Source organism: Tetrao urogallus (assembly GCF_951394365.1).
Source record: "Tetrao urogallus genome assembly, chromosome: 7".
Classification (NCBI taxonomy): Eukaryota; Metazoa; Chordata; class Aves; order Galliformes; family Phasianidae; genus Tetrao; species Tetrao urogallus.
Window position 1 is genome coordinate 21,180,550 of NC_136820.1, and position 25,533 is coordinate 21,206,082.

Consider the following 25,533-nt stretch of genomic DNA (forward strand, 5'->3'; position numbering starts at 1 on the left):
TCTGGATGGCTCATGTTCTGCTTTCTGCACACAGCCCAGATTCTCTAGTCTTGCCAGTGTGTTTGATTAAACCTTCAAAGTGAAATAAAATGAAGTTTCAATTGTTGTTTCTCATCTTGAAGCTCCCAAGCCTTCTGCCATTGCTGCCCCTTACTTTATTTTTGGTTTGTTTGCTCTTTCTGTCTGGCTGTGTGCGTCACTTCAGAAGTGCTGAGCATCCTTGCATGCTCCCATGGCAGACGCTCATGAATGCCTTACATGGCATTCAAGAGAAGGAGAAACCTGAATTCACACTTCTGCTACTACTGCATTTATTTTCTTAGGGAAAATCTCTCTCCCTCCTCTCTCTCTCCATTTTTTCCCCCTTTTCTCTCTGGTACTGCATTTAAAATAAGTAATTTGCAGTGATCTATCTATAGGAATGTTTAAAGTTTGTGATGGACTTAAAGGACTTAATTAGCATGCTCTGTATTGCTCTGAGCTAAGCTGCTTCATCACCTTGTTCAGAAAGCAGTAAGCTCTGGATGAGTAGTGCTGGGTCATCAGTTAACTGTGCATCAGGCATGGGGCTGTTGGGACTTTAATATATACAAGCACTATTACTGAGACTGTAAGACATAATTTCTAGGTACAGGTGTATCTTACAGTTTACTATTCTTCTACCCTTTTGTTGCTACTGTTCTTCATTTCACTCTGTGGGTTAGTCCTCTCTTATTGTCATTTACATTACAAAACAGATGGCTGCCTCCCACTGTGCAAAACTTTCCTCAGGTGGGATCTCAAATACTGTCAGCATTCATTCAACTCCTTCTTTTGTCGGGGCAATGGAAACTACTACTGTAAAGCTCTGTGGGAGCAGAGAGGCCAATTATGAATGCTGTAAAAAACCTCTCAGACTCTCCGCACATGAAAACTAATCCTAGCTACAGTCAGGGATGAATTCATAGCCAGAGAGCCAATCAGGATAATGCCACCTGTTGAATGCTGAATTTCTAGCATTAGTATGGTAACTCCTAGACTCAAAAAATCACTCTGGGTGCAAGCAAGCCCATGCCACTTTTGCTTCCGGGGAGATTTGCAAGCAGGAGGCTGTTTTCAGGTGAGATAGGTGAGAACATCGGGGTAAATGCTTTGCCCCTGAAGAGCTTAGCAGACTGCAGAGCTGTTTTTGGTCAAAGTGCATCACCCCTCTTTTGTTGGCTGTCAACCGTGGGCTGAAGTAAGGCCCAGTGCTGCCCAGTGCTGAGTGCTGCAAGCCACTTGGCTGCATATACATGGCCATCCTGCATAGGAAAAATTAAGATTTTGAATAAAGGCAGAGGATTATTAGATTTGTGGTATGTTTCACTCTGATTTAGTGGTGTTTTTCCTTTCTGATAGTCTTCAATATTCTGCAGTGTAAATGCAAGCCACTAATGCTTGATCAGAGATTGCTTCTTTAGTCTGTAGTGTTTGCAACAGGAGAAGGAATATGACTAAAATGTAATGGACTGCTGTACAAGTTTAGTTCATGTGTGGAAGAAAATGCCAGCTGCTAGTGGACTGTGTAAGTGGAATCATAACAATGATTAAATGAAATAATGGTAGATGTCATGAGTAAGGTATAAAGCTGATGTTCAGCTCCTCCGGCATGCTTTCAGTGGATATCCTTAAAACTGTTAATAAGATCTTAAGTTCCTATAGCTCCGTACAAGATGGGATTTCTGTTTGTTCACCAAGATACAAACACATCACCCATTTTACAGCTCCTTTCTTTCTAAGGTTTGTTGTATTCAGCATTCACTGAAATTACAGTATTTGTGAGTTCTTATGTGTCTCTCATTCACAGTAGTAATACCGTCTTCATCAGTCTGCATAAAAAATCCCAGGCTTCAGAAAACAAACTTTTTTGCCCCAAATGTTTGCAAGTAGGATACTACCAGCTCCAGCAATAGGTGAGAGTGCAACCAAATGTCCCTGCACTGTACTTGAACATATTGGGCAGGATGCTGAGATACCGTGTCGATGTTTCTCATAACCAAGCGCTGCTTTATGGACCTACACGTGACACCCAGGAGTACTGGCACCCTGAACAATCAGCCCTTTACTATTGCTATGTTGCAAGTTCTTTGGTTCTCTGTTGGTTGTTAGCCAGCAAGGAACCACACAGATATCTGGGGAATTTTTTTTTGTGAAAAACTCTGGGGATTGCTCATTTTTTTTCCCTACAGGCAAGCTTGCATCATTTTTAAACAAGACTAGGATATGTAGTAACAGACTTAAATTTTCTTCTCAAGCATATCATATGCAAATACTGTGAATTTCCATGCCTTAGGCTAAAGTAGAGGTCTAGAGGAAAAATTCATAGTTTGTTTTAATTTATGTTCCAATTTGCAGCCTTATCTGGTTAGCCTTGAGAAGAGAAATCATGCCATGGTCTTCTCTAGTCAACCACCATGATGGCTGATACACCAAGCTCTGGAGAGAGCTATCCTTGTGGACTATCTGAATGCCATGTATCACTCCAAGTAGACACATCCCTGTCAAATCAAAAATATTGCAAGCAAGTATCCGTTTGTACACCTTAATGGGATTAACACAGCACTCATCAGGGAAAGTAGACTTGCGCCAGGAGTAATTAACTGCTGTAGGTGTACCAGTAAATGCCACTAGGGTGCGATTCCACAGCCCTTCCTTATGGGTGGAAAGCAGCTGTTACTATGCCTCTATTGTCATGCAGCACGAAAATAGAAAGTCTCTGTCTCCTTTTAAAACCAAAATGGCTGAAAGTTCCACTTGCGTTTAAGGAACTTCCTTGTTCCCTTTTAAGCGTGAAAGATGAAGTTCAAAGAAGTTGTATGACAAAGGAGAAGAGGGAGGTTTTTCAGTCATCGGGGAAGATGACGAAGCTGGAAAGAGAACACAGTGAGGAGTCAGCATATGGGAGGTACGAATGTCATGTTTTAACGTATTTTACAAAATCTTCAAAAGGTAAGGTCTCCCTCCAGGGAGCTTGCTCAACAGCAAAGGAAAACCAAGCAATATCAATGTTTGTCTAGGAAGTAATCACATTTGTGAATGCATACCAAATCTTGTCCAGTTCAGGAAGAATGAGAAGATGGCTGAAGTGGACACTGATGTAATTTTTATCCCATCTGAGGGTAATGAAACACACTGACTGTCTACCTGGAGCATTACCTGTGATGCAACAAGATGGTATGCTTTACAGGGTCACTGACAAAAGTATCCTAATTCCATTCCCAGGATCACGCAAGGCATTCTTTTTGGAGACAGTGTTTCAATGGCAATTTATGTGTGTTGGAAATTTTTCTTAGGAGATGAGTAACCAGAAAAACAAAACACGCTACACACCTGCGGAAATGGCAGTGTGGTTTTCATAAATGTTCTGTAGCTCAAGGATCTTGTGGTGATACTGGGGAGCTACTAGGGAATTTGCTGCTGTAAGTGTACATTTGGCCTCGGTCCTGCCAAGGAATCTGAAAATCATTGCTCAGAAATTGCCTGAAGTGCTGATTTATTTATTTATTTATTTTGTCTTTCTGTGCACGTTGTAGCAAAGTCCTTTATTGTTTTATACTGAAAATGTTAAAGTGAACCTACTTAGTACAGTGGGAGCCCTTCGTAATTGCACATAAAAAAGATATAACAGCAAGGATTAAGAGGTTGTGTTGAATCTGAACCTTCACTTTTCCCACACTGCTACTATTGAAGCAGAAGCATCCCGGAGGGTCAGACTGGGTCTGAGGACTTTGGTCCAAATCACCAGAAGGTTCAAGTGGTCTAGGCCCAAGCAGATATTTCTACCAATCAGCTAATTAGATAGTCTGATGTATTTTGTTTAAATTGCTGAATCAGGATGTGTGGGAGATGTGAATCATATCATTCCATATGTAAAGGGGTTGTGAACCCAGATTTACTACTTTACAGGAAAGTTCTCCAACCCCTAAAAATAACCTTGGCCAAAACATTTTCCATTCTCTCCTCTTCAAGTGAACAATTTTTCTTAAGATGGAAGAGGTCGGCAGCTGTGCTGCCCTGGTGGGCTGGCCTGAACTCCAGGCAACATTTGCCCTAACAAATAGCAGAAGAATTCTGGTCTTTGGGCAAGAATAGAAAGTGAATCCCAATAAGTACTGTGACCTCAGAGTTCTTGGATAAGCCTGGGCAGATGTGGAAGCCCACAGTATTGTCTTTGCTTCCTTTGTATTTCCTCTCATATATTTTGGGAGGAGCTGGTCTGTACTCCCAAACCTAGCAGAGGTTGGGTGCTGGATCTTCCCCAGAGAAGGATCTTGACTACCTGAGAGAGGTGCCTGCTTTCTGAGGGGGAAACGCTCATTTCCTTGGAGTTTCTTTTTGGTTGATTCAAGAGTTCCTCATGGTTTGTTGAGCAGTTTATCTCTTAGCCTCTCTCATGGGAACACCGCAGCTCTTCCTGCCCCAGTTAGGTGCTGCTTAGCGTAAAGTCCCAGGGTATCGCTTGTCTTCAACACAGCAATTTCCCTGCTGGTTTCAAAAATACATGTGAAACCAAAAGAAAAAAAACAAAAACCCACACAAAAAACAGAAGCACTCCAGACGAACGACTGGAATCTGAAAAACCCCATCTCTCCCCTGTGCCTGAAGTGGCATGTGACAGTGACAGATTTGGTGTGGAGAGGGAACATGTTGGGTATCTCCCTAGTCATCTTTGTGCCTTAGCTCTGCAGCATCAAACGTCACTCCCTGCTGCTCGTTCTCTGATCTCCGTTTCTATTTGTAAATGCCCTGATTTTGGGATTTCTGCGGGCAGTCTTCTGATGCTGCGTGTCTGGGCATATCAGGATGAAGTGCCTACACTTTTGAGATGTCTGACAGCGGAATGTATTCTCTTTGTTCCAGTAAATTCAACAAAAGTTGGCAAACATGAACAGAGGGGAAGGATTTTGTTGAGAATTACAGATGCTTTTAAGAAACAGTATCTTAATTGTGTTTCATTTAATAATATTTTTGTTATGTGTTATGTGTTTGTCTATGCAAAATTTCTGGTGCAAAGTTTCATATTATATACATACTATAAAATTGCTACATTCTAAAACTCAATTTTCAACTAAATTTTTAAAAGGAATTTTTAAAATTCAGGTAGAGGATTCCATGGAGATTCCATGTTTCTTGGACAGTTTTGTGCTTTTCAGCTAGATGCTATCCATGTTTCCCACTCAGCCCAGACGCCATGTAGTGAAATCTTTCTGCCTGGTGCTTCACGTGTGGTTCCACAACTGTTGTGAATTGATACTGGTGTGGGAAAGCCACTGCCAAAGAGAATGGCACTGCCATGCAGTAGCCTGACCTGTGCCGTGAGTCACTTTTTCTCACAGTTCCCCACATGCGTTGGTGTTGGCATTTGAGCAGCTGGAGAAAGCATATGGTTGGAAACCAACCCAACAAAGAAACTGAATAAAGACAGGTTTCAGTGGGATCAGTTCTAACTCTGCCCAAATGCTTGTGTCAATGTGGTGGAGACAGGTAAAGTGGGTGACTCCTAGGAGTGTATAAACTACAAATAATAAGATACATGTCTTCAAGTCAAACAAAAACATGTTTTACCTCATCCCAAAATAACATTCAGTTCTCACTTCTCCAAAGTAGCATATGCTCTTAAAAACAGATTTAAGAAGTAGTGAGTATTAAAAAACCAGAGTGTTCATCATCTTTGCATGACAGGCAAATTTAGCAGCTAAATTCAATTTGTATATCTAAGGTATTGTGACTGCTCAGCTGCTTTCAGCTTCGGATTTTATTTTGGACATTTTTGCTGATCCTTAAATAGTCTTTTTATCCGGTTATACCTACTTGATCTCAGAAAGCAATTGCATGTGTCTTATTCTATTGTAACTCCATTGATAATGGCAGGATTCCTGATGCCTGTGAAAGAGAAAAGGAAGTCAAGCTGAAGACTTCCACTGCCTCAGACAATTTTCAGTGCATGTTTTGCCATCTGTATAGGTAAGCCTGCAGCTGATGATTTTTTTATACCAAGCTACTGAAAGATGGGCCCACACACCAACTTCATGAAGTTCCAACAAGGACAACTGCACAGTCCTGCATCTGAGTCAGGGCAATCCCAAGCACAGATACAGGTTAGGTGGAGAATGGTTTGAGAGCAGCCCTGAGGAGAAGGATTTGGAGGTGTCAATTTATGAAAGACTAAACATGAGCATCAGTGTGTGCTTGCAGCCATATCCTGGGTTGCATCAAGAGAAACATGACCAGCCGGTCAAGGGAGGTGATTCTGCCCCTCTACTCTGCTCTCTGAGACCCCACCTAGAGTACTGCATCCAGTTCTCAGTACGAGAAAGACATGGAGCTGTTGGGACAGGTCCAGAGGAGGGCCACAAAGATGATCAGAGGGCTGGAGCACCTCCTCTACAAGGACAAGCTGAGACAGATAACATTCTTCAGCCTGGAGAAGAGAAGGCTCCAAGGAGACCTTATAGCAGCCTTCCAAGACCTGAAGGGGGCCTACAGGAAAGCTGGGGAGGGAGGACAAGGGGCAATGGTTTTAGACTGGAAGAGGGTAGATTTAGACTAGATCTCAGGAAGAAATTATTCACTGTGAGGGTGGTGAGACACTGGAAAAGGCTGCCCAGTGAGATTGTGGATGCTCCCTTCCTGGAGGGATTCAAGGCCAGGCTGCATCGGGCTTCAAGCAATGTGAGCTAGAGGGAGGTGTCCCTGCCTGGAACAGAGGGGTTAGAACTAGATGATCTTAAAGGTCCCCTCCAACCCAAACCATTCTATGATTCTGTGATTTGAAGAGGTTGCAAATAGGTTGCAGATGTAGTCCAAAAGGTCTTTGGACTATAAATTTATGAGATCCCAACCTCTAGAAATCAGAACATTCAAAATGGTCTTTGGTGGGTGGGCAGGTAAGGTAGTTGCAACCTCCACTGCTTTTTGGTCTACCAAGATCTTCTGCAGAGCAAAAGGCCTGCCAAAAGTCAGCAGAACAAAGATAACATTTTCTGGTGTGGGAATGTCCTTTAGCTTTCTTGGAATTCCTTTCCTTTTTGTTTCATATTTCTTAGTTTTCTTACAATGTGTATATTGAACAAATATTGTGTATTGTTTTGGAGAAACAGCCACAGGGGTAAAGAAAATATCTGCTTATCATAAGTGAAAGATCAGTGTCACACTGGGGGAAAGTTTTTTATATTATCTTTATGATAAATTACTGTAAAAGGATGGAATTTGTTTACACAGAGCTCAATGGCAACATTTCTATTGATTACTTTATGAACCTGACACTGTCTTGCAGATGCCATCTGCTTGGAATCCTTTGCTTACCACTGACATGGGACATTTCATTGCCAAGGGACAAAGTCACTTTGCCTGTTCTGCCAGTTCTTCCTCTGAACTAGCCCTATAAACACTAATAATCTTGACACAGCCTGGAGCAACAAGAGGAATGCAATCACAAAAGGTCATATACTACAATCTGAGCGTGAAGTTCCATAGATCTGAAATGAAGTCCCAGCTTTTTCTGAGTGACAAGCTTTGTAATAAATTTATCTGGGGATTTAACAGAAAGGATACATTTTTTCCAATATATTGTTTTTAAAAAGTAAGTTTGTGAAGCACTTTTAATTTGTTCAGTATGGACTGAATCATCCTGGATAGATCCTCACCTCTGTAGAGGCCCCCAGTTCCATAGTACAATGTCTCTTGATAATCCTGAAGTTTGCTGTTGATTCCCTACTGATGCATATACTTTTTGCATCCTCAAAACTCCCCCCCACATGTCTCTTTCCCCCTAAATGATCTTTTGCCTGGGATGTTCCCCTGTACCCCTGTGGGAGGCTTTCTTTCAGACAGCGATTCACTGTGGACTATTTCAGGTAGCATTAATCTTGAATGGGCAGAAAAGGCCATAGGATAGCATTCAGTCAGCATCAGAGAATATACATGTGGTTTTTTTTCCCTGGGAATATGCTGACAAAGTTCTTTGGAGCCCCCTGTGTAGGTAATTATTCTACCTCTGCTCTTTTATATTTTCTTTTTCTCTTTTGCTTCTTGCTTTACTTCTCAACAGCCATTTTCAAATGAGGAAGAAAAAGGACACACGAAAAGCATCCTTATGTTACACTACAGTAAATAAAGTCTATCATGCAGCCTTGCAGAAGAAGTGCAGTTTTGCATCACCCTTATGTTCTTCCCTTTAATGATCTGGAATGGTTTAGAAAATCAGGAGTGATTCATGTGAAATAGAAAATATGATGTTTTATCTGTAAATATTCAAAAGAACAGGGATGGCTCCTTGTGTTTCTAAATTGCAGGCAGCTGTGATAGCTGCCCAGCTTTCTTAGCTTGCTGAGCGTATCAGGTGAAAGGTGAGAAACAAATCACAACAGGGAAACACTGATCCTGACATCCCTTTTTCTGAAGCTTGGTAGTAACACTGTGTTGCACCTCAGGAAGAAGAGCTTTGGGGCCAGAAACCGCCAGCATCAAGGCCCAGTCATCACCAAGTGCATCCAGAAAGTAGGTAATTAGCAAGCCGCAATGACGACCTTTCTGAACCACAGCTTTGTCATCTTGAATACTGTCCTCAGTGACATCACTCTCCTCTGCCTGATGCAAAAGACAGATTTCTCCAGCTGTGCTATCTGTACCTATGCCATAGTCAGTATATATATAGTACAGTATACTACCACCTATACTGTATGTCAGCTTTATTGACAATGATAGGAGCTTGCCCTGGGAAGTGAGGAGAGAGCCAGAATTGGTTGGCCATCCTGGGACACTCGCACTGCTCTGGGGTTCAAGCTCCATCAGGATGATCCACAGCAAAGCTGCCAAAAACTCAGCGCTCTTTTTTTGCAGACTCAGAGCAAGGAGAAATCTATCTGCTCCTGTCCCTGCTGTTACTGTAATCAGTACTGTACTCTGCTTCATAGTGAAGAAACTCTGTACAGGGAGGCATCTCTAATGGAATTTTTAGTCCTGACTCTAAAAGGAGCCACACAATGGCCTCAGGCATTTCACATGGCCTGGAATTGTTCTTAAATACTCACCAGAGGGTCACATTTTGAATGCAAAAACTTGTAACTTTCTGTTTCTCCAGCTTCTTTCACAGTATTTTCACCGTATTTTCTTAGACATGGAAGATCTGCAGATAGGTGCTTGACCCATGTTTCACGCAGGTGATGGCACTACGCCCGCACAGTAGTGAAGCATAAGAGGATGCCCACTGGACCTGGTATTGATATCATAAAGGTTTTGGATTTTTTTAGGGTATACTGACTGAAACCTTCAGTTTCAATGTACATTTCTCAGCATACACAGAACTGGCAGATGTAGACACCTCTTTCTCAGGCAGAATTTTGTGCAATGTGGCAGGAATATGTTACATGTTTCCTGGAAACAAATGAAATCTTTCCAAGAGACTGTGCAAGAAAGCACCAGGCAAAAGACTCTGACATAAGACAACATGCTCAGGCATAGAAAACAGTTGGTTTTACGTAAATAAACTAACCTTATCCTATTACAAATAACCATTCACGTTCTCATGGTTTCTCATTTCTCTCTCCTAATTTATAACTTTCCAGTCTTTTGCACTGTATTAATTCCAGTAGGTTTACTGAGAACTCTTTTTTTTCTCTAACAGTTCACACCATGTAGGTACTGTTTCTCTTAGGTAAATAGCAGTGTCCACACCATTTGAATATTAAGCTTGGTGGTCTTATCTTTGATTTGCAGCGGAAGGCTACGATTATTGTTGTTGGCAGTGCTTTTCTTGTGTCTTTTTTTTTTTTTTTTGGTGAAGATTTTGTAAAGGATTGAGCAGATGAAAGAGTTTATGTCTGGTTTAAACTGCTAGAACATATTTTCAGAATTTTGACTCAACATGCCGGAGAATATTTGCAGTATGTGTTTGAACTTACAAAGTAAAACTGGCTCAATATGGAGTATCAAATTAGGATGTTTTAGAATCTATTCCTATGCACAGATTTCTCAAAGATTATAGGAGATTATCTCATACAAGCAACTCTTGTACCAAGGGATTTTTGCCACTGTTTTCAAGAAGATTGGGAAGAGGCCAACGAAATCCATCCTGTTGATTTTCCCCACATTGCGAAACTGCTATAGCTATGGGTATTCTAATAGCAGTGCTGGTAACCGTTTTGCTGGGAATGCTGATTGAAAAGGATAAAGAAGCTGGTAGAAACAGAAATCTCTCAACCACGAGATTTGGAAAGGAATTGAAATGTTGCCTATTCGTAACTAACTCCTCATTCATGACTTCACCTTTCCTCCTCGTTGTTTTCCCAGCCAGCAATTCCAGAGCTATTCTCAACAGCAAGAGACAGAGTGATGGTGGAGTTGGTTGGTGATCCTGGGCCAGGCTGAGAGCTGCAGGAAGGGTGTGGGTGTGTGCCAGCGCCATGGAGTGCGAATGAGTATGTGGGGAGGAAGAAGTTAATGAACTGGGTGCTGTGATAGCAGCAAAGATGCTGGGTGGTAACAACTGTGGAAGGGAAGGATCCTTGTGTGCAATGAATGTGCTGCTGATATCTTAAAGTAGTCTGGTGAGGTATGGCCAGCAGAAGAGAAGGAAGCATAGTGCCTTTATTCCAAGATGTTTGTGAAATTCCATTTAAATGTTGCTCATACTTAAGCAAAAATGGACTGCGACTGCAGGTACCCAGTGATGGCTTGAGTAGTCACAGGGATGGGGAGCTTTGTGCTGGGGAGTGGATGCTACATTAAGGCTGGCAACACAAAATTGCAGAGGCAACATCAGTGAATGCATGGAATAAAATAGTTGTGAATAGAAATGTGATTTTCAAGTGGGAAAGTGCTTCCTAATCATGGAAAAAAAAATTGTAACCTGAAAAAAGTTTTTCAGTGAGGTGGTCAGGGATTGGAACAGGTGTCCAGGTGGGCTATCAAATCGCCAGCCCTGGATGAGACACTGAGCACATGTTCCAGCTCTGAGCTGGCTGGGTATGCAGAGGATGGCCTGGGTGACCTCCAGAGGAGCAGGCTGTTTTGTCATCCTTTGTAGCATTTGTTCACAGCTTAGCAGCAAAAATGATGCCTTCCTTGCATTTTTGAGACAGAAAAACCAAGCAAATTACTTATTGATTATCTTCCTCTTCATCACTCATTTCCTCGATTTAGTTTTCACAAGATTCAGGGTTATTTGCAGGAGAGCTGAGAATGACCACATTAATGAACAAAAAGAAGTGCTGAAGGTTGGGAAAAATATTATTTTTCAGTGAAAGTACAGAGGAGGTAGAATGGAGATAGAGAAAATAACTGGGGAGGGAGGAAAAAAATTGAAAGAGGATTTGAGAGAAGATGGAGAAAAAAAGAAGTCAGAGGAAGTACAGTTTGCTAGAAACTTTCACAAATTCCGATCTCTTTGGCAGTTCCAGTGGCATACTCTCTTAATGGTTTAAAAAGCAAAATGAAATGTGAAAACAAAACTGACCTTGCTTTCACTTTTGAATCATGGAATTACAGCACTGACAAAAGAGAGGGCACTTGTGTGGGCAGAGGCAGCAAGAACAATATGACTCAGCCCTCTTGCCCCAACTCCTGTAACCCAATGAGCTGCACTTCAGCTAGAACGTTCATATGAGGAAGAGGCAGTGGATCAGGTCCATTCATCCCTGTGACTGGCAGATAGATCCTTTATTTGTAACTCAGGATATCTTCTTCATTGCTTTTGTTTCTATCTGAAAAGAATTTTCATATACTGGCAGTCTCTGTAGGTTAATGTGATTTTTTTTTTTTTAATGTTAAAAAGGTAATGAATCAATTGCGTGGCTTCCAGTAACTAAGATTCAGTTTGCCCTAAGCTATGTGCCCCAAAATATAAGTATAAACCTTCACCAAGCCAAGATGTAATTCTCCTAATGTGGCTGGTTGGATGTACCCTAAGAGGCTGTAAGGGCACAGATGTCCTGATGCCCTGCAGTCTGCTACCTCCCAGGTGACCTCCATGGCACAGGTGACCTCAAGTAGCCTAGGCCTCTCACAGCACCCAGCACTACCACTGCTGTCAGGCTTTGCTGTGAGTTCTGCACTGCCCAGGTGAAGGGGACATGTGCTGAGATGGCAGGCCCCAAGACAGGGTGCTGAAGGAAGTCACATCCATCTGGGAAAGGCGTAGGGAACTTTAGGTCAGGCTGCCTGACGTAGCAGCAGGGAAGTATGCTGGCTGGGCAGCTGGACATGAGAGAAGAGAGCAAGAGAGGCCAAATGAAACTGAAAGGTGTTGGTACTTGTACAGACGGAACAACTCCCTGATGCTTTCTTCCCCCTACCCTCTCATACTTGTTTCCCACTTTTACTCTGGTTACCATAGAGTAGTTGTCTCTTGAGAAACAGCCTCAAGCAATTACAGATGTTTGCTTTACATTACCCACATTTCCTGTCAGGACATATTGTCTGTCTTTCTGCACTTAAAGGGCTTGATACTCCTTTGAATAACTTCAAATTTGCTTTGCAGCCTCTTCTGAATATATTCTCTTGAATATATTCCAAGTGCTTCCCCTTCCAATACCTTCTTCCAGTTTGCAGATTTGGTCTCTGGATTTCTTGCTTGGGTCTATCTCTCACTTTGTGTCCCAAAGCTCTCCCCACCTGCCTGATCCTCTTTTGCAGGTATTCTGGCTGTCCTTCAAATCCAGCCCTCTGGCTGGCTCCCATGTCTGTTTTACAACAGATTTCAAAAAGGCGATACCCAAAAGGCAATGAAAGCAAGCCTTTATTTACTCCAGAATGCCAAGGACTGCTGAGTGAGGGCTTGAACCCAGCGCTGAGCTTGTCTCTACCACTGCCTTGTAAAGCACTGTGCCACCTCAGGAGGATCACAGCTGGTGCACTGACATCTTTGCACAGGAATAAAGCAGGAGTTTAGCCTGATCTTGGTGTCTGGTGACAGCAAATGGATGGGTGGCCTGGGGATTGGGCTGGAAGCAAGCCCACAGGGGAAGGGGATGACTATGCTAGGAGTCAGCCACTGGGGACCTTAGGCACCTTTACAAAGCTAAGCCAATTCCTGGGAGATGGTAACAATGCCTCAGGGGAAGGAGAAATTTGCCAGATATTCAGGTTGGTGCTGCCTACACACATATTCTGTGGTAAGAACAGCGGTTTCTGCACATGACCCTGTCTTCTTTGGGAATCTAATTTCTAGGTGCACTTGCGGAGTATTTACAACTGCTTAAGGTTAGTATCAGATGATAGTTTGACCACAGATTGAAAGCAGCTGATGGCTATGATTTTTTTGATCTTGTCTGGTTGCACCTCAAAGGAAGCAGTGAAATAGATGATCACTCATGAGATAGTGCTGATGTGTGAGACCATAGTTTAATACTGATTGTAAAGATTTGAGACAGGTCCAGGAACAAGCCAAGTTCCAGTCAGCTTGAGTAGATGCATGAGATGAATACAGTTTAAACTGATGGGTTTAGCAGTGAGGACAGGATGTTTAGAAATTGTGTGTTTATATCCACATATGAAATGATGCATGAGGACACATATGTTTAGAAATTACATCAGAAATTACTTGGGTGTAGAGAAATTGTTGAAGTTGTCAGGGTAGATATTCTAAGAGACCTTACATTGTCTGGAGGTGGTTGCCTACTGATGTGGCTTGTATGAACAGTGAGAAGAAGGAAGAGTATTTGAAATGAATCAATGGCAGGCTGTATCTCCACTCGAGATGATGCCAGAGCTTTCAGAAGGTGCTGTCAAGCAAGGAGACTAAGACTCCTATGTTATTCATTTATCAGCCTGGCTTCACTTCAGCCTAGAGCAAACATCACTCTCCAAAACAGTTTTCAGGCACAGTCTGTGGGTAAGGACCAATTGATAGTTACTCCTAATAGGTATCTTGTGAGCACCAAACCAGTTTTGGAATGTGAGATGGCTTAATAATATGAATTTGGGTCTCAATGCCTGCAAATGATTTTAGCCATGTGCAATTTGATAGCAGAGATGTAGCATTAGATGTGTAACTCTTGGCACCTAGAGAAAACAAGTAATGGCCAAACTCTCTATGAAATGGGAAAGCCTGGACATGGAGTAATTGAGCCAGTCTTCAGCAGTGAGAGATAACTAGACTTGCTTGGTTTCTTAGCAGGAAAGTCTCACAACCAAGGCATACCAGTGGAAGGCAGAGTCCATGTCTGAAGCCCATATTGGGACCTATCTTTCCTGCGAGACCCAGCAGAGGCCAAGTCATGTTGTAATGTGCCAGATCCATCTTGTGTTGTGTGTCTCATGTTTGCATTGGAGAAATCAAAGTCACCCTCAGTGTTGGTGGGAAACACCAGCAGTCTGTGTTAGGATGGTTCCTTCTTCCTACTTTGACTGGTTCTCAGGAGGAGATCTGGCAGTAATGATAGGCACAAGATGAAGGAGATTTTAAAATACTGGGAGCACATGGTTGCATGGGGTTCTTTCAACGAGAGTCTGGACTGAGGGAACATACAGTGAGTGAGGTCTTCACCAAAACCTTGCTGGTAAGAGGGAATCTGGTAGCCAGTTTGGGGTTCAAATGAGTGCTGCAGCCTGTGAGAATGATTTTGCTGTTATGGATTCTGAATGATAGATGTTATAACATAAGCTCTAGAAGCTTCAGTATAATGACCGAGGTTATAAGCATAGGCTTCAGGAAGCATAGACTCCATAGGCTCAAGGTCATAGAAGCCTGTGCTTCACTTAGTCTCCATTTAAGACAACAATTACACGCACATAGAAGTTAAACTGTATACCTAAGATCCATTAGAATTCAATCACTTAAATGTTTTCTTGATCCTTTTTAGTCCAGTCATCATTGTGTTTATTACTTTACAAGGTCATTGTAGTAGAAATGCTAAGTCATGGCTTGAATCATGATTGAGCGCCTGGTAGGAAGGGCCAACCCAGGGGAGCTCAGGTAAAAGCAATGCACCTGAGTGACCAGAAGGGTTGGAGTTAGGATCCACCCTTTCCCAGACCTCATTTAAGATTTGGCAGGGGAAGGGAGGCTAGCTCTCTGGAGATTCTTGTGTTTCTAAGTCCTTCCAAAGGTAAGCAGTATCTTTCCTTTACTTCTGTCTTCACTACTGTTGCATTTGAGCAGTTCCTTGTTTGCTGTACTCTGGGATCTTGCTGCTCTGCTGTCATTACTGTGTTTTTCAATGTGTTACAGTTGTTCTCTTCAGACTGAACTAGAATCACAGCCCTATAATTTAGAGACAGATTTTACACTTATGTGCCTAAAGCATCAATATAGTGATTTTTGTATTGCAAAATAGTGATACAAATCCCCCAAAATGAAGCATATGGTTTGACAGTCTATGAAGAAACGAAAGGGGGGAAAAAAAAAAGAAAGATAAAAATTGAGAGGTATTTGCCCTCCAGCTGGTCTACATTCTTGTAAAAGAAGTGATTTACGTCAAAGTGATCTAAATAGACTTATCAGCAAAATAAACTTAAACTGTCACTCTTTCACATAGAATACCACTTTGTATGGATATAGAACAGCTGCAAGCTAAATGAATGACTCAGTATTTCACTTTTCATCCTGTCCTTTTAACAGACTTCGCAATAGTGTTATTAACCTATGGCTTTTGTCTGGCAACTAAATGGTTAGCTCTTGTAAGTTGCATCTCCCATGTAAAAGAAATATCTTCTGTCATATCCTCTTAAAAAACGATCAGAATAACCTGCAACTGGTAACTCCTTTTGAAATATGTATTACTTTCTAAGTCATCTGAGAAAAGAAAACACAATTTCAGGTCATACTTCCAGAGAAACAACAAACTAACTCAAGCAGAAAAATGAACACATTTTTACATATGCTTTTAGAGAATGTATTATTTATTATTACCATTTTATTTAGAAGTGTAGTTTGATACACACTTTTAAAAATGAAAGAAAAAGTAAGAAATAATAATGCTCCAAACAATTCAATCAACCCTTATGTTTGTTTTGGCCTGGCTGCTTGCATAGTTTTAGGAAAAAAACTTAGTATGTGAAGAAGAGAAAGCTTTTCCATTTTATAAGCTATCATTCTTCTGTTTTGGCCATGATTTCAGATGAGTTTACGTGAACTATTTTCTGAACTGTGAGCCAAAGCACTTTCTTCCACCTCTCATTCTGCGGAAGTGACCTGCTTCATGCTCTGAAGCTCTGAAAGGATCTTTGAAAAAAAGTTTCATTGTGTTTTCCTTGGACTTGATGCAGGATTTGAGTGTAACTCAGCCAGAGGAATATTCTCTTTACTATTCAAAAATAGAAAGAAATATACCCCCCAAATCCCTTATGGTACGATGGCTGTGAAAGTCCAAGCTGCTGGAACAGTTTGGGTGCTGCCAAGGGAGGATGGTGCCCAGAGATGGGAAGAGCAATCCTCACCTCTGATTGCCCCATACCATTTAGGCCCCCTCAGATAAACCTCATGACGTTTCTCCTGTATCTGCTGGCCCATGAAAGAGGTGAACTCAGTCAGCTAATTCCATTTTCTTCTCTGCCGTGGATGGTTTTGTAGTGCGACTCTTTTTGAGAGTTTTCAGTAGTGGTATTGTCTGCCGTGCAGACCATTTGTTAAATAAGCATCCCAGAAAGCAAAAAGCTAAACACATATTTAATATTTACTTATTTCTACATTTGCTTTAATGAGGAGGCACTGGGTAGAATTGAGCTGTTTTTCAAACACCTACCTGTCATCAATAGGGTTGATGACTTATTACTGTTGCTAATGTTGTTATTATCATCATCAAAAGATCATCCTAAGCTCTCTGAAGACGTTATGGCTCTAATAATGGCATCACTAATACTGGAACTCTAAATAAAACACTGGAAGGTCATGAGGCTCTGCAGTGAATGAGACTGTAAAGAAAATGCTCGTCCATGCCACCTGTGTAGTCATTCTTCCCAAAATGAACTGCCTAAGCAGGAAAATAAAGATTAATATCTTATCCTGGTATAAGATTTGCAAGGGAAATTACTGGCATAGGGAAGGTTGATACTGACTCAAGCAAGCACAAGGACTTCAGGCCACCCTTCAGTGGAAGAAACATTTTTGCCAGCATTAGTCTAGTATAGCTGAATTTTTGCTTCATAACAGTGTTTGTTCTCTTTCTGTCACTCATGGTACTAATACTCAGCAAGGATTAATGAGAGTTATATAATTTTCAAGAACTGAAAATACCTCAAGGAAAGTATAATTCTGCTTCTTGGCTGCATTTGGTCTTCTGTTGTGTGAGAGAGTCTGGGACTCCCCACCTGGTGAGGTTATTGCTGTGTTCAGGAATTAGTAAACTAGGAGGAAGAGAGAGGTTTTTTTTTATAAAAAAGTATACTTTTTTTATAAAAAAGTATAAATGGCAGTGGTAGGTCCATCTACCACAGGTGTTACAATTGCTTTTATCCTCCTTTTAAAAATACAGTGGTTCTCAAAGCTTGCTGAAGGAGACTCCAAGCAGAATGCATTTTCCAGAACAGAAGTGTGTGCTCTCCTTAGCTATGCCTGCTTGTCCTCCAGAGACTCACAGTGATGTGCATGAAGGTTCTGAGGTTCTGCTTAAGAGCAGAGAAAGTGTTTCTCCACTGATGCAAGTTCTTTGTTTCCTTCTGGTGGCAGTTTACTGGTGTTTCTTGTAACAGTTCTTTGTTATGCTTAGGGAGAAGGGGAATGTAGATGGCCTTCATGAACAGCCACTTGCATCAGTGAGCTCATGGTGATATGCTGCCATTGGTGACAGAGAGGAACTGTTCAGAGCTCTGAATAATTCCGAGTTTAACTACCTAGCTAACAAAATTCTCTGTAAAGGTGTTTGAGTTTATAATGTCTCCTTGACATTTTCTTGCATTTTTTGTCCTCAGGTTTTGGGGAGCAGTGTTGTACTGTTGGAACAAAGCAAAGAAATGGTGATGTGTGACTGAGTGAGCAAACAGGTGCGTAGATGTGTAAGCCCAGACTGAACTTCGATGTGCATTTAACCTGGCAGAAAAGAGCCCCAGCAAGTGTGGGGAAATCTGGATTTCAGGTGACAAAGCTTCCAGCTCTGGTTCATGTTAGTACCACTGATGGGAAGGGGGTAGAAGAGGGGAACAAGATGAACAGAAATGGGGTTAGGAATTGTTGTAATCTCTCCAGCCTTACTATCTTTTTGTTTTGGTGTAGACCTTCCAAAATGCTTAGTAAACTACAGCCTGTTTTGGTTAGTGCTGGAGGGATGACAGCTTCTCAGAGGGGACTCCTCAGAGGGGAGGATACAGGCAACTCTGAGCTAGCAACCCCCTGGAGAGACAGCAGCATACTCCATAGCGGTACTTGGATGACTTCCAGCAGTCTGGACTGGAATCGCTGCAAACATGAATCTCACTCACTCCTGTAATTCCAGTGGTGAGAAGTCCCTGCTCCCGACGTTTTCTTCCCGCAGCCTATTTCTTGGCTGATTCTCTGGCAGTGGCCCATAAACAACAGTGTGTTCTAACACGTCACCAGGATTTGTCAGCAGAAACTCAAGCTAAAAAAACCACCAGTATTTCTCATGTTGATCTTTCAGAAGATGTCAGAGTGCTGAGCAATGGGACTTAAAAGAGTTAGAAAAGCAATAAGGAGAGATGTTGTGAATAACATTGCAGATCCCCCTCCTGAGTTTCATGGATTTGTAGTAAGTCCTTGGCTTTGTGGTTTTGCATATTGCATTTCAAAACTCATGAAAACGCTGTCTTCACCAAGCTCTACTTTGCCTGCTGCTATTGCACAAACCATCCTGAAGCAGTTTGTAGTTACACAGGTCTCTGTGGATCACAGAATCACACTTATCTTCACTGCTGCAACATGTCATCTTCCCCTTGTCTCTGTATTTGCCTTCTTGCCTTTTTGCTGTATCCTGGATTATAACATTCATGGGGTAAAGTCAACTTCCATGTGAGCTATAAACTATTTACCATGAGATTTGCTTCTGGCTGGGTTCTCCAGGTCAGAAGTGCTTTAACATGAACAATGAAAGAGCTATACAGAGAATATTCCCATTTCCTTAGGTGGGAATGGGACAGCTTAGCAGTCCAAAAATCTCCTTTATCTGCTCAGACAGTACCATAGACTAGTTCAGAGCATCCAGACCATGAAGAGCAAGGGCCTGAAGAGCAAACGAGGCTCCTGTGCATAGAGACTGTGTGTTTTGCAGACATTCTGCAAAAATTTATGTAGAAATCTAGCAGTGTTCTTTAAAGGGGCTGTAACTGATGTTCTGAGTTAAATTTGTGAGTAACCCTAAGTAAGCTGATTAAGTACCATTAACAAAGCTGTTTTAAGAGGTACTATATATGAGTTTGCAGTAAACAAGAGAGCAATTAGACTGGATCCTATCTTTGCAATCTTAGGAATGTGCTTTTGGCTCCATGCTGTGAAAGGTAAAGCTGTGTGATCATCCTGGAAACATCCTTTCCAGGTCTATGCTACCATGGATTATATTAATGCATATGCTGAGGGCTCTTCTGTGGTTAATCATCACGTTCTGCTAGGAACTCACTATGGGAGATTGGTGTTAAAAAGCATTTCACAAAAAGAAGAATGTCTCCCATTTCTATCATGCATCTAAACTCATACTAACTATGCAAGACGTCAGTTACGTCTGCACCTCTGTAAGCAGCTGCCCTGTTCTCAGGGCACACACAGAGGAAAAGCAAAGGGTCGGGTGAGGGCAACAGCTCCGTTCCAGGTTTCCCTGACTCATGGCTGTGTCCCAGCTGCGTTCTCTAGGGGCTTTCAAGCTAGTAATGTTTTCTGCTGAGTCACAGCATTACAAAGAGTTGTCACCTCGTGATTCTCACCCTTTTTTTTTTTTTTTTTTTTTCTCTTTTAATCCCAAAGAAGAAATGTAAACCTCCTGATTTCTGTTCTCTCCCACCATAGGGAGAGTGCCTGGGTCATGGAAAACGTGGATTCTGCCCCATTTTTATATCACCTTCTCTCTTAATATACGTTTGTAGCCAGCGTTCTCTCTCAGATATGGGAACCTACATAGCTGGAGGCTTCCCAGGGCAGCTATCTCACTTGATCTCTGTCCTGTTAGCTAGAGGACAGCTGTCAGTGCCTTGTGGGGATTTTCTTCAGCACAAAGTGCTGTGGTAGAAAAATGCTTCTAACACTCCTGCTGCCTTCACTGTTCTTACTGTACGTTGCAACAGCTTGCAGTTTGTTTCCACACAAAAAGTCACACGGTAAATACCTCTTGACATCAGTAGATAAACTTTCCAGAGCCTGCGGCCACAAATCTAGCTTCTGAGCAGGGTTTTCTTGCTCTGGTGTTATGGAACATTGGGGTGTGTGGCATCTCTGCACTGGCTGTACTTAATCTGCAGATCATGGCCTCCTGGGGTCTGCACCTTGCTGCATGGCATGTGTTTTCAGCACCAGCAAGCAGTATGAAGTGGTTTGGAGTCAGAAATGAACCCTGAGGCTCACTCTCCACATTTGACATTCCAGGTGCTGAGAGCTGGAAGTTACTTTTTATTTTTTTCCTGTTTATCATGTATTTTAAGGAGAGTTGTTTTCCCTCTAGAATTCTATGGAAATCCTATATGTGGAGCCTGTGAGGTTCCACACAATGAGATGGCATGATAATGCCATAGCACACATCTGTCAGCCCCTGAAGGGGCCACTGCTTAGCCAAATGTTTCAGTCCAGAGCCCTGTGTTTGTGGAAGCTGTTGCTTTTCATGTTGGAAGAGGGAGGAAAAGTTCTAGATGTGGAAACAGTTTGATTAAAAGTTTTTAAAAAATGTACTACATGTACAAAATCACGCTGCTACTGAAAAATAGGAGTTCGTATGCTTCCTGGAGAGCTCTTACAGTTTAGCTGTACTTGAAACACAATCCCTAATTTCCTCTGTATGAATGATGTCACAACTGCCTTATGCCACCCCTCCTTCACCCCCTGCTCCCTACCCGACCAGCCCTGACATAGCTGCAGCTGTCACAACACTTGTGCAAACAGAGAATTGGGATGAAGGGAAATTTGGATGCAGGCCACACCTAGTATATTTGACGCCAGGAGGAAAGCTCACTGCTTGGGAAGGTGGGGGGGATGTCAGTGAAATTTGGAAACTGTTGTGTAATTTCCAAATACCCTAAACGTGGACAGAAGAAGAAATGGACTTGATTCTTAGAACGTTTTTTTTTCTAAGCGGACCTCCCTTGCTAAACATTGGACGTCAAAGGCAACAATTTCAAAGCTATGAGAGAATGACCAATGTCACTGGGAGAGACGTGCCGAGGAGCAGAAATTCCCGGGAATTGTGGCTTTGCAGCAGCCCAGCACACAGTGCTGCTGCTTTCACATCCTGTTATGTTTTAGAAACCCTCTCACAGTCTCCCTGGAAGCGAATGAAGTGGTTTTTGTTCCTGTTATTTGTCAGATGCCTGTGGTTTGATTCATTTCGGAGGAGAAAGAGGAGAGCAAGTGCTATCTCTTCAGCAGAGAGCAACTGTACCTGCTGAGGGGGAAGTGAAGACCCACAGCCGCACAGTTGGCTGAAACACATTTACAGTATTTCCAGGGAAGCCCGTGAGAAAAAAGTGAATGTTATCCCTTTATCTCTCTTCCCAATTTGCTAAGCCCAATTACCTGATATTTCACAGGCTCAGGATGATTCACCTGTTTGAAGGTTGGCCTGAAGGTGTTCTGTGACTCTCAAAGCTGTGGCCAGTCAGCAGAGTGCTGAGTTGAAGGAGAAATGCAAAAGGAAGTGGTGGTGATTTCTCGAGAGTGAGAGCTGGGGCTGTTGACGAAGCTTTCCAAGATTGTGCAGGGTTGTGTCCTGCTTCCCTTTTCTGTGAAAGAAACTGCTGCGCTGTGCTGCATCCTGGGGCATGAAAGAGCAGCAGTCCCCAGCTGTGGCAACATCACAGGGATTCACTAAACAGGCAGCCCCCAGCAGGTCTGCTTCAGCTGTGCTCCTTGTGGTAGCGGGGAATTCCAGGTGCGAGGAAGATGTCTTGTCAGAAGAAAAAGTCAAGTATGCTTCAGGCTCCTGTAGCAGCAAGAAGCCCCCTATCTCAGATTACTTGGCCAATCTGTTTTCAAAGATTTTTGAGAGAGAACCAGCCAAAATATTTCTATAAGACTAAAATGTTGAAGTCTGTTGTGGGACCACCTGTAGCCTGCAAAGTTACCTCAGCACATTGCATTCCAAAGGGAGAGCATCAGCATCTCTGGCTGATTTCCCAGTAGGTGTGGCCTCACCTCAAGCACTGCGTGCGGGTCTGGGTGCCATAAATAGGAATGATATAAAGCTATTAGAGAGAGCATCCAAAAGAGGGCTGTGAAGGTATTGGAGGGTCTGGAGCGCAAGGTGTATGAGGCGCTGCTGAGGTGCCTTGGTTTGCTCAGCAAAGGAGCAGAGGGGAGGCATCATGGCGGCTGCAGCTCTCACAGGGAGCAGAGGGGCAGCGCTGAGCTCTGCTCTCTGGTGACAGCAACAGGGCCAGAGAGAATGGCATGGAGCTGTGTCGGGATGGGTCAGGAAAAGGTTCTGCACCCAAGAGTGGTCAGACACTGAAACAGGCTCCCTAGAGCAGCGGTCATGGCCTCAAGCTGCCTGAGTTCAAGGGGCATTTGGACAACGTAGGGTTTGAATGGTGATCCTGTGTGGAGCCAGGAGTTGGACTTGATGATCCTTGTGGGTTCCTTCCAATTTGGAATGCTTTATGATTCCATGTTTCACACTCATCTTTACTGATTTTTTTGAGCCATGTAACAGCTTAGTTTTTCTTTGTCCGAAGTTACAATTAAGGTAACAAAACTTGGAGCCTGAAGGTTAATCACAAATTAACAGTAATTTGCTGCCCATTCCCTACAGATGGCTTTCCAATGGGCAGAGCTTCTTCAAGAAATAACTGTACTCTGAGGCTTCACTTGCTAGATGTGAATAAATAGGTTTTACCCTGGTAGCACAGGCTACGAAGGATCTTGTTGCTATTCACTCTATTATGACTGACTCACAGGTGTTTGGTGTTCAAACACAAATTCGTTAGGATTGTACTAAGCTGTTTGTCATAGAACTAAATGTCATGCTGCATTTTTCCAGCTCTAGGATTTGCTGCATAGACTATTGCAACCAAGTAGACTTCTGGTATTTATTATTTCCAGGTCTTGTGGGCTACAGTAGAATTAGAGATGGCAGCTTCTGAGGGATATTCTAAGACTTACAAATGGGAGATATTTAAGCCATACTGCAGCCTGCAAGCACCATTTACGTCCCTCCTTGCAGTTGAGTTTTCAGAAGCCTGTCAGTGCAGCAATAATTTTTCCTTTAAAAGAAATAGATACATATTATTTTGCAACAATTTAACAGGGTCGCGGACGTCAGATAAAACTTGACAGGATCCTTCAACATTTTGGAGTTTGTTAGGAATAATGTGGGAATCAGACATCCTATTTCCTATGAGCGTGGCTGCTTGCTTTCTCTTAGTATCACTTCTTCCTGCCTCCATACCACACGATGTGACCACAGCTTCTCAGATTGGTTTTTGGTCCTTTCAAAGAGGAAAACTGTCCTGTTTCTTGATATTTCTCCATGCAGCCAGGAGTGCCTTGTGTAACACTGGTTGACCTCATGCCATACTGCTGAGTTCTTAACGTTTCTGTCCCAATGGAAGACTCACTGAGAAAAATTAGGCTTCACTTTCATGACTAACAGCAAGAATTAACTGAAAAATAGATTTGGAAAAGCAAATTCTGGAGTGAGTAGGGTGGGATCTTGCTGGTTCTTTGGTACTCTGTGATGGTGAAAACCTTCCCCACTTCTCATGTCAGCTTGGTCATGTTTATGTAGGGTTGTGATTGCTCTGCATGTACCAGCAGCAGAAATTTCTGGGTTAGACTGACCTGGCTTGCTGCCACCTCTTTGGCCATGGAAGCTATTGCTGAATTTCCTTGAGGTCAGTGAGATTACGTTGTCTGTACTGCAGCTTCCCAGCAGTATGCTGGAGGAAAGAACCTGGCCACTCAGTCTTTTATAATGTTTGGTTAATATCAGTTGAAATTAAAAGCAAATTCTGTCGATGATGAACCTCTCTGAAATGGGATGATCTTTTTCTTCATTGATCCAGAATATGGATGTGCTTGTGACTGCTCCTTGTTTGACCTCTGCATTAGTTTTTGAGTAGTAACGGGGATTGTGTCTTGGTGTGCTTAGAGAATTCTGTACACATATCTCAGGTATTGGTCTTGCTTTTTATCTTTTACTTCTGATTCTGAAATACTTGTGCAAAGTTCAATGCACAAGGAATATTGACTGTCCCCTGGGATCTAAGTTTTTTTGTTAAATGGATTATGTCAGAATACAACTCTGGCAATCTGGATTTCAGTTTCAAAAACCTCACAGTGCCTCTTCCAGTAAATCTCACCCCACAGAAATCGTGTTTTCAATAGCAACTTCAATTGTTAAGAAGTCACAATCTTAGGGATGACTTATTCATTCCACTCTTCTGGAACTGGCACCTTCCAAAACTCTTATGGAAATGGTGAACTAATCCAGAGATCAAACAGGGAGCAATCACAAGCACATCCAGCTTCTGGATCAGTGTAGAAGCAGACTTCACTGGGTCTCTAGACTCCCTCCAGCAAGCAAGTCTTTTCACTCCTCAATGTGTTCTGGAGTTTCCCTAGATTAAATTGTAGTTATCTATTTCTGCTCAGTGTAGCAGACAGTAAGGCAGCTGGCTGATTTTGGCACAGAGAAAGCTGGTGGTATGTCTACATGCTGATGGGAAGCATGTTGCTCCATCAGATGTGGTGGAACAAACTGCACACCAAATCAGCATGAGGACTGGCAGGACTGCAAGCATTCGTAGTGTCCTTCTCCCACATAAAGAGTAAAGCAAGCCTCAGCTATATATAAGCAAGACGATGCTCTCTAATAATATTTAATAGATACCTTAGTGCCTTCTTACGTGCACTGTCCTTATTCCAATCTTTTTTTTTAAAGCAATCTTTTTCCTCCTTTTGTACCAGAATCAAATTGGAGAAAGAACTCTTTCTTTGACAGCCGAAAAGTTTACAGGAGCATTGGATACTCGATTTTTCTCTGACTTGCTAGACAGTACAGGCAAAAGGGGCAACATGTGTGAAAGGTGCTTTTTTGCTGCCCCATCACAGAATTTTGGCTTCTAATCAGACTGGACGATACAGTGGTATTCTGATTGATTTCTTTTTCTTTTCTATTACTCTGTGAGCTGATGTAATGGTGATGTAACACAGCGTGCTCTCCTACCTGATGTTCCTCCATGATTCATGTGCTAACGGGTGTTCTGATTGTCCTGCTCTGTGTCAGGCTGTGAAGACAGATGTGAGACATTAGCAGGGAATGGCTTAATGCGCTCCTAAAAGATCTGCATGTACTATCTATTAGCAGTCTGACTCATTCCTTTCTTTGGCAAAAAAAAAAGCCAACAAACCTCCATGGCTTTCAGAAAACAGAGACTCGAAAAGTGTCTTCAGAAGAAAAAAAAAAAGCAAAACCACTAATTGCTGGT